The sequence below is a fragment of the Monodelphis domestica genome, chromosome 7, assembly GCF_027887165.1.
Source record: "Monodelphis domestica isolate mMonDom1 chromosome 7, mMonDom1.pri, whole genome shotgun sequence".
Classification (NCBI taxonomy): domain Eukaryota; kingdom Metazoa; phylum Chordata; class Mammalia; order Didelphimorphia; family Didelphidae; genus Monodelphis; species Monodelphis domestica.
This window is the reverse complement of record NC_077233.1, coordinates 257213277-257224234: the sequence shown is the minus strand read 5'-3', so window position 1 is coordinate 257224234 and position 10958 is coordinate 257213277. Positions and strand designations below refer to the sequence as shown.

The following is a 10958-nucleotide window of genomic DNA, read 5'->3' as shown; positions in this document are numbered from 1 at the left end:
CAGTCATTTTCAGTCATGTCCCACTCTTTGTGATTCCAAGTCACTTAACCTCAGTTTGCCTCAGTTTCTTCTTCTATAAAATAAACTAAAGAAGGAATTTATTTTATAGAAGAAGAAACTGAGGCAAACTGAGGTTAAGTGACTTGTCCAGGATCACACAGCTGGTAAATGTCTGAGGTCAGAGTTGAACTCAAGTCCTGGCATTCTATTAACTGAACCATCAGCTGCCCATGTATATTTTGTACTAAAGTTTAAATATCTCACAGATGCTGTAAATATTTTCCTGGAGTTATTTTTCTTTTCTTTTATCATTTTAGTTGTGAGAAGTTTTTTTAAGTATTAGAGTTCAATCTATATAACTTGTTCCCAGAAGTTATTTCCATGTTTTCAATTGAAAGAAAATTATTTCTCTTCAAGAGCTGATATAAATAGTTTCATTTTCTTCCATCTTTCTAGAATTTTGTTCTTTAACATTTAAGTCTTATCCAGCTGGAATTTACAGAGTAATAGAGTGTAAGATGTATATCCAGATTCCTTTCTTGCCAAACCTACAACCAATTTCCCCAAGTCTACATGTTAAGTAATGAATCCTTTCCTCAATTTTTATTTCCTAAACATTCATCAGACAGTAATCTTTTGTAGAGATTTGGCTGCATTTCTGGGATATTTATTCTATTCCATCAATTTAGTTCACTACTTTTTTTGCCCAGTATCAGATAACTTTTATAATAACTGCTTTGTAACATGCTTATTAATGTCTGGCAAGGCAAAATACCCTTCATCCATTTTTCTTTTCAGTATACCAATAATAGTCTTACCTGCTAGTTTTTCCATATACATTTCATTATGATTCCATCTGGTTCTATAAAGAAGTCCTTTTATGTTTTAACTGGCATTACGGAAAATGTAATAATTAATTTCAAGTTTTAAAGTTTTTACTGACTTATCTGACTCATCAATGAGCTATGATTACTCCTCCACTTATTTTGGTCCTCTTTTTTTTCTACATTATTTTATAGTTTTCTTTATGTGATTTCTGTGTTTCTAAGTCATCATTACTCAAATATTTGAAAAATATTGTTATTGTAAATGGGATTTCTTTTTTATTATAGTTCTTTGATCATTATTATTGAAATAATCAGAATGCAGATCATTATTATGGATTAATTTTATATTCTGCAACTTTGATGTATTCGTTTATTTTTTCCATTAAGTATTTATTTGTTTGAGGCATTTCAATTATTTAGGTATTCTATCATTTAAAAAAATACTAGCTCCATTATTTCATTGCTATAGAGCATTTCCATTGAGGAAATTCACGCTATTAATGTAGTTCAACAACTATTCCATAATTCAGTCTCAGAGAGTTACTTATGGGCACTTCAATAAGTTAGGTGACCCTAGGTCACATTGCCAGTATATGTCAAACGACTGACCTACGTCCAATTCTTCCCTACTCAAAGGCCAGCTCTCTATCCGTTATATCACGTGGTCTCTATTCTGTCATTTTATCTACAGAGAGTAATATTCTGACCTTAAAACTTCTATTGTTAATCCCTTTGATACTTTTTTCTAAATTTCAAGCATTGGAATTTCATGTGCTAAGTCAAGTAAAAAGGGGCTAGAATTGGCAGCCTTGCTTTATACCGACATTTGTAGGAGCACTTCTAAAATTTTCCCATTATATAATAAGTTGCTTTTTGTCTATCTTAAGACTTTACTTAATGTTTTTATCATGTCAAAGAAAAGTCTCTATTTCATTGAAATATTTTTAAAAGTTTATTTTTTAATTAATTAATATAGAATATTTTTCCATGGTACATGAATCACGATCTTTCCCTCCCGCCTTCCCCCTAGCTTGCTGAATTATTTTAAACAAAGGCTTTTTCTAGATCTATTAATACTTACTTTTATACGTTTTTTTTTGTTTTACATTTTATGGTACTAATTTTGAACTAGCCTTTCATGCCTGTTGCAAACACTTCTTGGTCATAATGAATACTTCTCTTATGGTAATTACATATTCTCTTAACTAATATTTTATTTAGTACTTTATACCTATTTTCATTAAATTAGTCTATAATTTTCTTTTTTAATGTCATCCATCTTGTTTTAAAAATCAATACCACATTAAGTTTATAAAAGGTTAATGTTCCATCTTTTATTCCATCTATGAATTATCTGTATAGCAGGTATTATTTTTCTTGGAAAGGTTAAAAGAATTGTTTGTTATAAAGCTATCTGAGCCAGGTACTCTTTTGCATGTTAATTCTTTGAATCTGTGATTTTTTTTTCCTCCAAGACTGGTATTTTTAAATAATTCTGTTCTATCAATTTGGTAAATTTGTATTTGTGCAGATAATTATCTATTTCCTTTCCATTTTAATTTGTAAAGACTTTTTTGGTATTTGTTATAAGTATTTCTTTACAGGAACAGTTTTACTGAATCTCTTTAAAAAACAAAATTTAGCAACCTAGTTGGTTTTTCCCTCCCAAAGAACCTGCTTTTATTATCAATTTAATTTTCTGTTTGATTTATTTTATCTTAATAACTCTCTTTTTTACAATAAGCTTTCCTTCAAATAACTGCTTCATTTTTAGTGCCTTTAAATAAAAGCTGAAATAATGAATTTTCTCCTTTTCTTTCTGATGCACACAGGTACAGAGACATAAGAACCACTCTAGTTTCATCACCATATTCAGAAGTTATTGGCATTGTCCTTTAAACAATCTGTTACTTATTTGCCTTTAATTTATACCTATCATCATTTAATAAGTTGCTTTTTAGTATCTACATTTCTTTGTGCATTTTGCTATTTTTTTGAGGCAGTGAGATGGCACAGTGGATAGAAAATTGGGCCTGGAATGAGGTGGAACCAAAGTTCAAATTCAGTTTCAGATACTTACTAGTTGTGTGACCCTGGGCAAGTCACTAAACTTCTGTTTGCCTCAGATTACTCTGTTGTAAAATGGGGATAATAACAGCTTCTACCTCACAGGTTTGTGGTGAGGACCAATTCAGATCAATATTTGTAAAGCATTTAGCAGAGTGTCTGGCACAAAGTAGGCACTATATAAATGCTTATTCCCTTCTCATTTGTTTGTTAATTTCTTCTTGTATGTCTATTTCTTCCTCAGCAGATCACTCCTACCTTGTTGTTGATGTTCAGTCATTTCAGTGGTATCCAACTCTTTGAGACTCCATCTGGGATTTTCTTGACAATGATACTGGACAGGTTTGCCATTTCCAGTTCATTTTAGAGTGGGGAAACTGAGACAAAGAAGGTTGTTATTTGGCCAGAGCCACATAGCAAGTAAGTGTTTGATGTCAGATTTGAACTCAGGTCTTCCTGTCAAGGTCTGCCACTCTATCCACTGCAGGACCAATGAGATGCCTTATTAAACTACTACATATAATCACAGTGTTAAGAATTGGAAAATACTGTAGCAATCTTGTAGTCCAGCCTATCCATAATCTGTCCACAAAAGGATTCCCCAATATGGCTGTCCTTCAATCTCTGTTTAGATACCTCCAAGACCCTTAAGAGAGTCATTTTACTTTTTGGACAATTGTAATTATTAGGAATGTTTTCCTGATATCAAGCCTAAGTTCACCAATTTGACACTTACCAAATGCTTCTGATTCTACCCTCTGAGTAGTGGTGTACTAGAACCAGGTCTTTCTGGACTGTGAGAGACAATAAAATAAAATCAAATTTTATTAACTATTTAAAGAAAGAAATTTTAATAAATATTTAAGAATGACATTATTAAATATTTATTATTTTTATTACATCAAATAAGTTAAATTATGGGCATCATGCCTCAGAAATTAGGAGATGCTGCAAATTGGAGCTTGATTTATTGTTTTGTTGATTGTTCAGATTGAGAAAAGGGGAGTGCAAAATGTTAATAATGCCGATTAAACTTAAAAGTGTGTCCTGCTACATGATTGTTTCCCCAAGAGAATCAATTTGTTAAATGTTTATCAACACATCTTGCCTCTGGGTCTAAACATAGCAAATGTCATCCTTGTTCTATATTAGAGTTTTACAAATACTTGTAAGCAGTTATGTCCTCTCCAGTCCTCTCTTCTCCAGGCTAAACAGCACCAGTTTTTTCAACCAGTCTTCATATGACATTCACTATCTTAGCTGCCCTCCTTTTTAACCATTTAACCATTAATAGTTCTTTGAGTTTGGCCATTCAGTTCAATTGTAATATTGTTAAGTCAATGTTTCTGTCTTCTCCACAAGAAAAATATGAAATAGTTTATTAATACTTACATATTAAAACGGATGTGTCATCTTATTAATTTGGAAGTCTACCCCCACCAATGATATAACGTGTCTAAATCTATCTATCTTGCATTATTACTCTTACCTCTGTCATCCCTTGTTTGCCCCACATGATCAGCCATCTTCTTCTCCCATCACACAATTCTTTGATGACATGTTATTCCTATTATTCAGAGTTCCTTACTGGTTTATACAGGTTGTCCCAAAAGTCTTAGTGCAATTGTAAGCTTTTATAGCTTAATTAGATCATATAGCTTTAGTAGTTCTTTGATTTTATTCTAAACAAACTTACCATTACACTAAGACTTTGGGGATGTCCTAAATATATTTTCAAACTATATATAAAAACAATTTTAATATTAAACAATTTTGAGTTCCAAATTCCTGAGTTCCCTCTCTTAATAGTGCCAGAGGACATTTTTTGCATGCCTCACTCCTCTATCCAGCCCCCCAAAGTGAGCACTTCCTCCCTCCATTCTCTGGGATAATGTGAGGGACTCACAGGCAGTTTGAAATTGCATTTTGGGTACACAAAATTGAAAACATTCACCAACCCTGATATAGGTCTTTTTTCTTTTCTTTTTTAGAAAAATCCCTTTGTGATATAGATAGAGTAGTCAGGACACCATATTTATTGCTCATATCAATTCATATCCATGTGTTTTTATTCAACTTTAATTATGCAGAAGCAATGATGTTTCACAACTTGCTGAATAGTACAACATTAAAAAATTATGACTTTCATGAGAAACCTGGGGTCCGAAAGGAGCTATCTATGTATGCAATCTCCTAAAAATATACATTTTTATAACACTTTAAAATGTGTTTATTTAATAAATTTAGAATATTTTTCCATAGTTACATGATTCATGTTCTTTCTCTCCCCTCTTCCCTCCGGGCCTCCCATAGCCAACAAGCAATTCCACTGGGTTTTACATATATCATTGATCAAGATCTATTTCCATATTATTAATATTTGCAATAGAGTGACCTTCTAGAGTCTACATCCCCAATCATATCTCCATTTTATAACACTTTAAGGTTTGCAAAGACTTTATATATTTATATATTGTTAGCCCTCTTTCAATTTTATTTTATTTTATTTTTCAGGGAAATGAACTTTAATTTTGTATCAACATTGACAAAAATAGCACGAAATCATTCCAGAGGAAGTGGACTTTATGTTTTCCAGTCTTCATTCTGTCTTAGGCTTTACTCCAGGGCCCAATAAATAGCAAGTACTAAGAGCCCTTCCCCTTTCATTTCAGTAGTAGAATATGACATGTTCAGGGTAGAGTGATGTGGAGTGTTCCTTAGTGCTCTTTAGCAGTGAACATGGCTCGAGCACGCCGTATGATGTAGTCCTTGGATGTTCTTTGGAAGGGATCTCCAAAATGGCCGGTATTAAGTTTGTGTAGGAATCCAATATATGCCTTATCATCTTGGCGATACATTGGTTGATGAGGATGATACCAATGTCTTCTCCTTGTAGAATCTGCCGAAAAGTGTCCTCGATTTCGTTGATGGTCGTGTCCTTCTCCACCACCAGGAAGTTAGGATGGCGGTTCTTACTGAGCTCACCAATGCCACCCAACAGGAAACCTGTAACAGTGTCCTCGTCTCCGATCACCGCAATCAGCTTCCCCAGTGCTGACATGGTGGAAGATGCTAGCCTCACACAGAAGAGCTCCTCCTAACGTTTGGCTCCTCCCACCACCCTAACCTCCCCCTTTCCATTTTAAATCCTTGAAGATCTAAGGATGACTTTATATGACATCTTGCCAAGCTTTCTTTCCTCCCATCTATTTATAATAAATATGTATAGTCCAGCAAAACAGACTCCCACGTTGGCTATATCCAAGACCATATGCTCATGCAGCTCATGCTGCATCTTGAGTCAAGCTCAAGAAATAGGTAGCATTTCTATGAAGAAATTTCTATCAAGAAATGTGAAGAATTCTTCACACTGCTCCTCCATAACCTTAGTTGGTCATTACATTAATCAGAATTTTTAAATCTTTCAAAATTGTTGGGCTTTACTTTTTTGTAGTTATTGTATAATTTTTTCTCCTAGCCTCCTCACTTCATTCTGCATAAAGTCATAAAAGTCGTCCTAGGTTTCTTTGAAACTAACTCTTGTTATTTCTTATTGTACAATGGTATTTCATTATATTAACATGCCATAATTTGTTCAGCAGTTCTCCAACTGATGGGCATCTCCATAATTTCCAGTTGTTTGCCACTGCAAAAAACTGATAGAAGTATATGAGTTTCTTTCCTCATTTTTTTATCTTTGTGGTTATTGTCCTAGCAGTAGGGTCACCAAGTCAAAGAGTATGCATATTTAGTAACTTTGGGGAGATTCTTCAAATTTTCCATTAAAAAAATAACTTATTAAAGTAATTCAAAGTCGTCTCTTATTTAATAACATATCTTTCTTTCATTCTCACTCACTTGCTTATTACAAATTGTCCCCTTACCTATGATAGGTCAATGGCCTAACTATAAACAGACAAGCAACTCAGAAAGAGTTCCCATATCAACCAGAAATCTTTTCTGTCTATCTAAAGGTAGAAATATTTCATTCTTAATGATGATACCATGTTCACAGACTATTAATTTTTTTCTGAAGACAGCATTTATGATTTAGCAGTATGAAACTTCTGTATAATCTATAAGTCTTTGATTTCTTTCTCTTGAAACATAATTTCCCCTGCATTTCATTCCATCTTCAATTTTTCCCACTTTTGAGTTACCATTTTATAGGAAAAATTATGCTGATTTGATTTGGAAGATCTTATCAAGTTCTCCATAGAATTTCACTGCCAATTCTGTCCTTAGAAATACAAGTTATAATTATTTTCACAGTTGTCTTTTTGTAAATATGTTTCATTAGTAGTGCGATACAGAATGACCAAATGTCACATGGAATAATGTTTCATGTAGCCTGTGGACATGCCCATGAAATCCATTCCAACAACTTCTTTATTTGCCTCATCAAGGATTATCTGGTAGCCTTCCTCGATTTAGCTTTTGTTTATGGTGACACTGTCAAGATTGATAACGGTTCAGCTCCTCAACTATGTCCAATATGGTCAGTGGATAAGGATCTTAGTTTTAGAGTAGCGATGAATTTGAAGCTTGTTGGCAGCCTAAAATCTGGTGATACTTAAAAACTATCTGTCTCCTTTCTGCCACTCTGCCATCATCCCTGCAAAAGCAGATGGGGGTTGAGCAGGATTGAGGATTTAGGGTTTGTTTTTTTTTCCTGTTTCATGGGCTGCCATGTTCATCATCAGATGGCCAGTCTACTGATACAGTTCTTCTCCATGACTAATGAGACTGAACCTCAGAAAGCCAACTTTCTTTCTTTCTTTCTGGGTTCATACTCAAAACCTTTCTATCATATTAGTGCCTGGTAAGGCTTGTGATTGACTGAAAAAGACTTGGACAAACTAGAGTTACTCCTAAAATAAGGCATCAAAATAAGACTTTGTGAGAGAATTTATGCACAATTTCCTTAAAATCTACACAAATTATGTACATATAACATTCACTTTACCTACTAGGTTAGTCAAAAAAACAAGGAAGTAAGGTTAGTTGGCTAGGACTTGTTCTTGATAAAAACCACGTTTACACCTTGTTGCCTTTGTTTCTATTTCTAAATGGTTTACCAACAATCTTTTTAATGCTATTTTCCAGAATTTTCCCTGGAATCAAAACCAAGCTCTTCTAGCATATAGTTTATAGTGAAGAAATAATGGATAATTGGAGTTGTGAGGAGGAGGATGTGATAAGATACTGTTTTTGATGTCCACAAGCCAGGGATGGCTTCCCTTCCTTAGGTCAAGGAAGCCTTAGGAAGGCTCTTGAAGACACTATATTTTCATATAGCAAGCATATATATAAGCTATTTATTTATGTTTGATACTATGAAAATAAAGATTAATAATCAGGAAGCCTTAAACTAACAGGGAACTAACATTTCACCTACTTTCTACATCTGTCTCATGACAGAGCCTTTGTCTCTTCCAGCTACCCCAGCCTAGCACTTACTAAAAAACAAACAAAAAAACAAACAAACCCTGAAAACACTATCTGACTATAAATCTACCTAAAATCCTTATTTAATTAACTTAATTTGATAAAGAAAGTCTCCAAACACATATAAATTCAATCAGCCAAGATGGCAGCTGCTAACTGACAATCTGGTGGCCTTGGTATGGCCCAGAGTCCAGACAAACAGCTTCAATCTTTCTCCTTCTCCAAAACTGTTATCCAGAAAGCAGACCTATCAGCTTCTTCTTAAAGATGACTTCTCTTGATCAGAAAAGTAGAAACCCTCTTCAGATGGGATTCCAAGGTCTCTCTTCTGTTCCACCAGACAAGAGTAAAGTCTCTGATGTCTGTCTCCAACAGCAGGCAGAGAGAACAAGCTCACCAACCCAAGCCTAGTGAGTAAGCGAGTGAGTGAGTGAGTGAGAGGACCTCACCATTTGACCAGAATCTGTTCCTGTATTCTTCCTTCCAAATTCTGATCTCATGAACTACTCTCTAGTAGCTTGTACCCTCAGAGATCTCTTTATCAAATATTTTATTCAAGATCTTAATCAACATCCTAATTTCCTTACCACAATAGATCCTGTTCTCTTCCCTTTTTTTTGGAAATTGCAACAGCATTTACCCTTCTTAAATCTTGTGGTACCTCTTTCATTTTTCCATGATCTTTCAAATATTACTGTTAAATACCTCTGCAATCATGTATTTCAGATCTTTCTGTTCCCAAGGACTTAATTCATCTTTGCTAGGCGACTTGAATTTATCTAAGGCAATATGGTGTTCTTTTCTTTCTTCTTACTTAATGTAGTTACTAATTCCCTAAACTTTAACCCTACTTTGCCATGGGTAGAAGTGATATCAGAAAAGGTAGAGAAAGGATTTAAATACTTTGGTTGAAAGCACATCAGGGTCTCTGAGCAACAGGTGACTTCAACCTACTTTCCATGGAAGGGTCTAAAGAGAGTCTAAAGTCTCTACTCTACTTTCCTAAAGGTTCTTGAGATGATAGAGAATGGTATGTCTCTGCCACAAGGTCTCCAGAGAGTAGAGCCAACATCTCATTTTCTTTTTACAGCTGGGGGTATAGGTTGCGGAACTGGGTTCTAAGACAACTGGATATTCCTCTGTGAGCCTAAAGCAAGGAGGCCAAAGAAGAAAGATGAAACAGCTTTTCACGGGATTATTTTGGGATGGTACGTTCAAGGGAAATACTGAGAAATGAGGTGCCCCACAGATTTCAGAGGTAGAGGGATGGTCTGAAATTCTCCTGACTTTATGAATATAGAGTGTTCAACATGGATTTGGGAACAGAAATTATGAAGATCTCTTTGCCTATGTGTGGTAATTTTGTTCTCTCTAGTCAAGGTCTATGTATGGGGGAAAATGTGTTGTGAAAAAAGATTTTTAAAATTAAAAATAGTTTTTTAAAAACTTTTATTCTTTAGAATCAGTCACTTCTAAGGCAGAAGAGTGGCAAGGGCTAGACAATTAAGTTAAATGATTTGCCTAGGGTCACAAAACTAGGAAGTATCTGAGTTCAGATTTAAATCCAGATTTCCTGCTTTCAGGGCTGGCACTTATCCACTGAGCTATCTAGCTGCCTCCAGAAAAAAAATTTTAAGAAATCTTTAAGTCCTCACTTTACATAAGTGGGAAAGGAGAAGGGAGATGTGTAAATAGGTGTGAGGATTGCAGTTTAGGCACTCAGTCTCTAAAAGTTTCTCCATCACTGATCTATAGTCTTACATTCACTGATATTATTGTCATTTTTTTAAAAAGTATAACCGGGGGTTCTGGATTCAAATGTGACCATGGACACTGCCTAGATGTGTGACCCTGGGCAAGTCACTAAACCCCCATTGACTAGCCATTACTGCTCTTTTGCCTCTTAGCATGTATATTAATTCTAAGATGTAAACTTTAAAACTATATATATATAATATATATTTTATATATGCAAATATATATAATATAAATTATATATATAATATATATTTTATATATGCAAATATATATAAAATATAAATTATATATAATAAAATAAATAAATAAATAAAAATATATAAAAATAAATAAAAATATATATATATATCCTGTACTTCTCTGGGCAAGCCCAGTTCTCCTAACATGAAGCCATGAAGCTGTACATGAAGGGCCTTTTGAGCATGCCCAGTTTGCTTAACATGGAGTCCACTGCTTCCACTATCATTCTACTATGTATGAATGTTGAATGACTGCCTGCATCTTTAAAACTGAAGAGACTGACCTATTTGTTCTCTCCCTTTTCCATTGTTCTCTTTCTGCAGGTCTCATCCATTAAGGCCAGAGGGTGACTACCTCAGTTCATCTACATCACAGACACCAGGAACTGAACCAGGAAGGGGATGGATTTTCCTTCACTTGTTTCCTCTTGGACCCTGGGTTTGAGAAATGTGCTTGTGGAATGTTCTTTTTTTCCCCTGTTCTCTGTTGGTTGTCCTCCTCAATTTCAGTCATGAGATTTGGGAATTTAAGCCTTGACAGCTTTGGAACCAGGATCATGGCAAAAAGAGTGCAGCCAATCTACTTGGCATGGAAGCCTTGAGTAGCCAGGGTGCCCGA

At 34.5% G+C, this 10958-nt stretch overlaps 1 pseudogene; it reads right to left on the bottom strand.

The window, feature by feature from the left end:
- Positions 1-5156: 5156 nt before the first annotated feature.
- LOC130455639 (V-type proton ATPase subunit F-like) lies at positions 5157-8735 on the bottom strand (annotated as a pseudogene).
- Positions 8736-10958: the final 2223 nt, after the last annotated feature.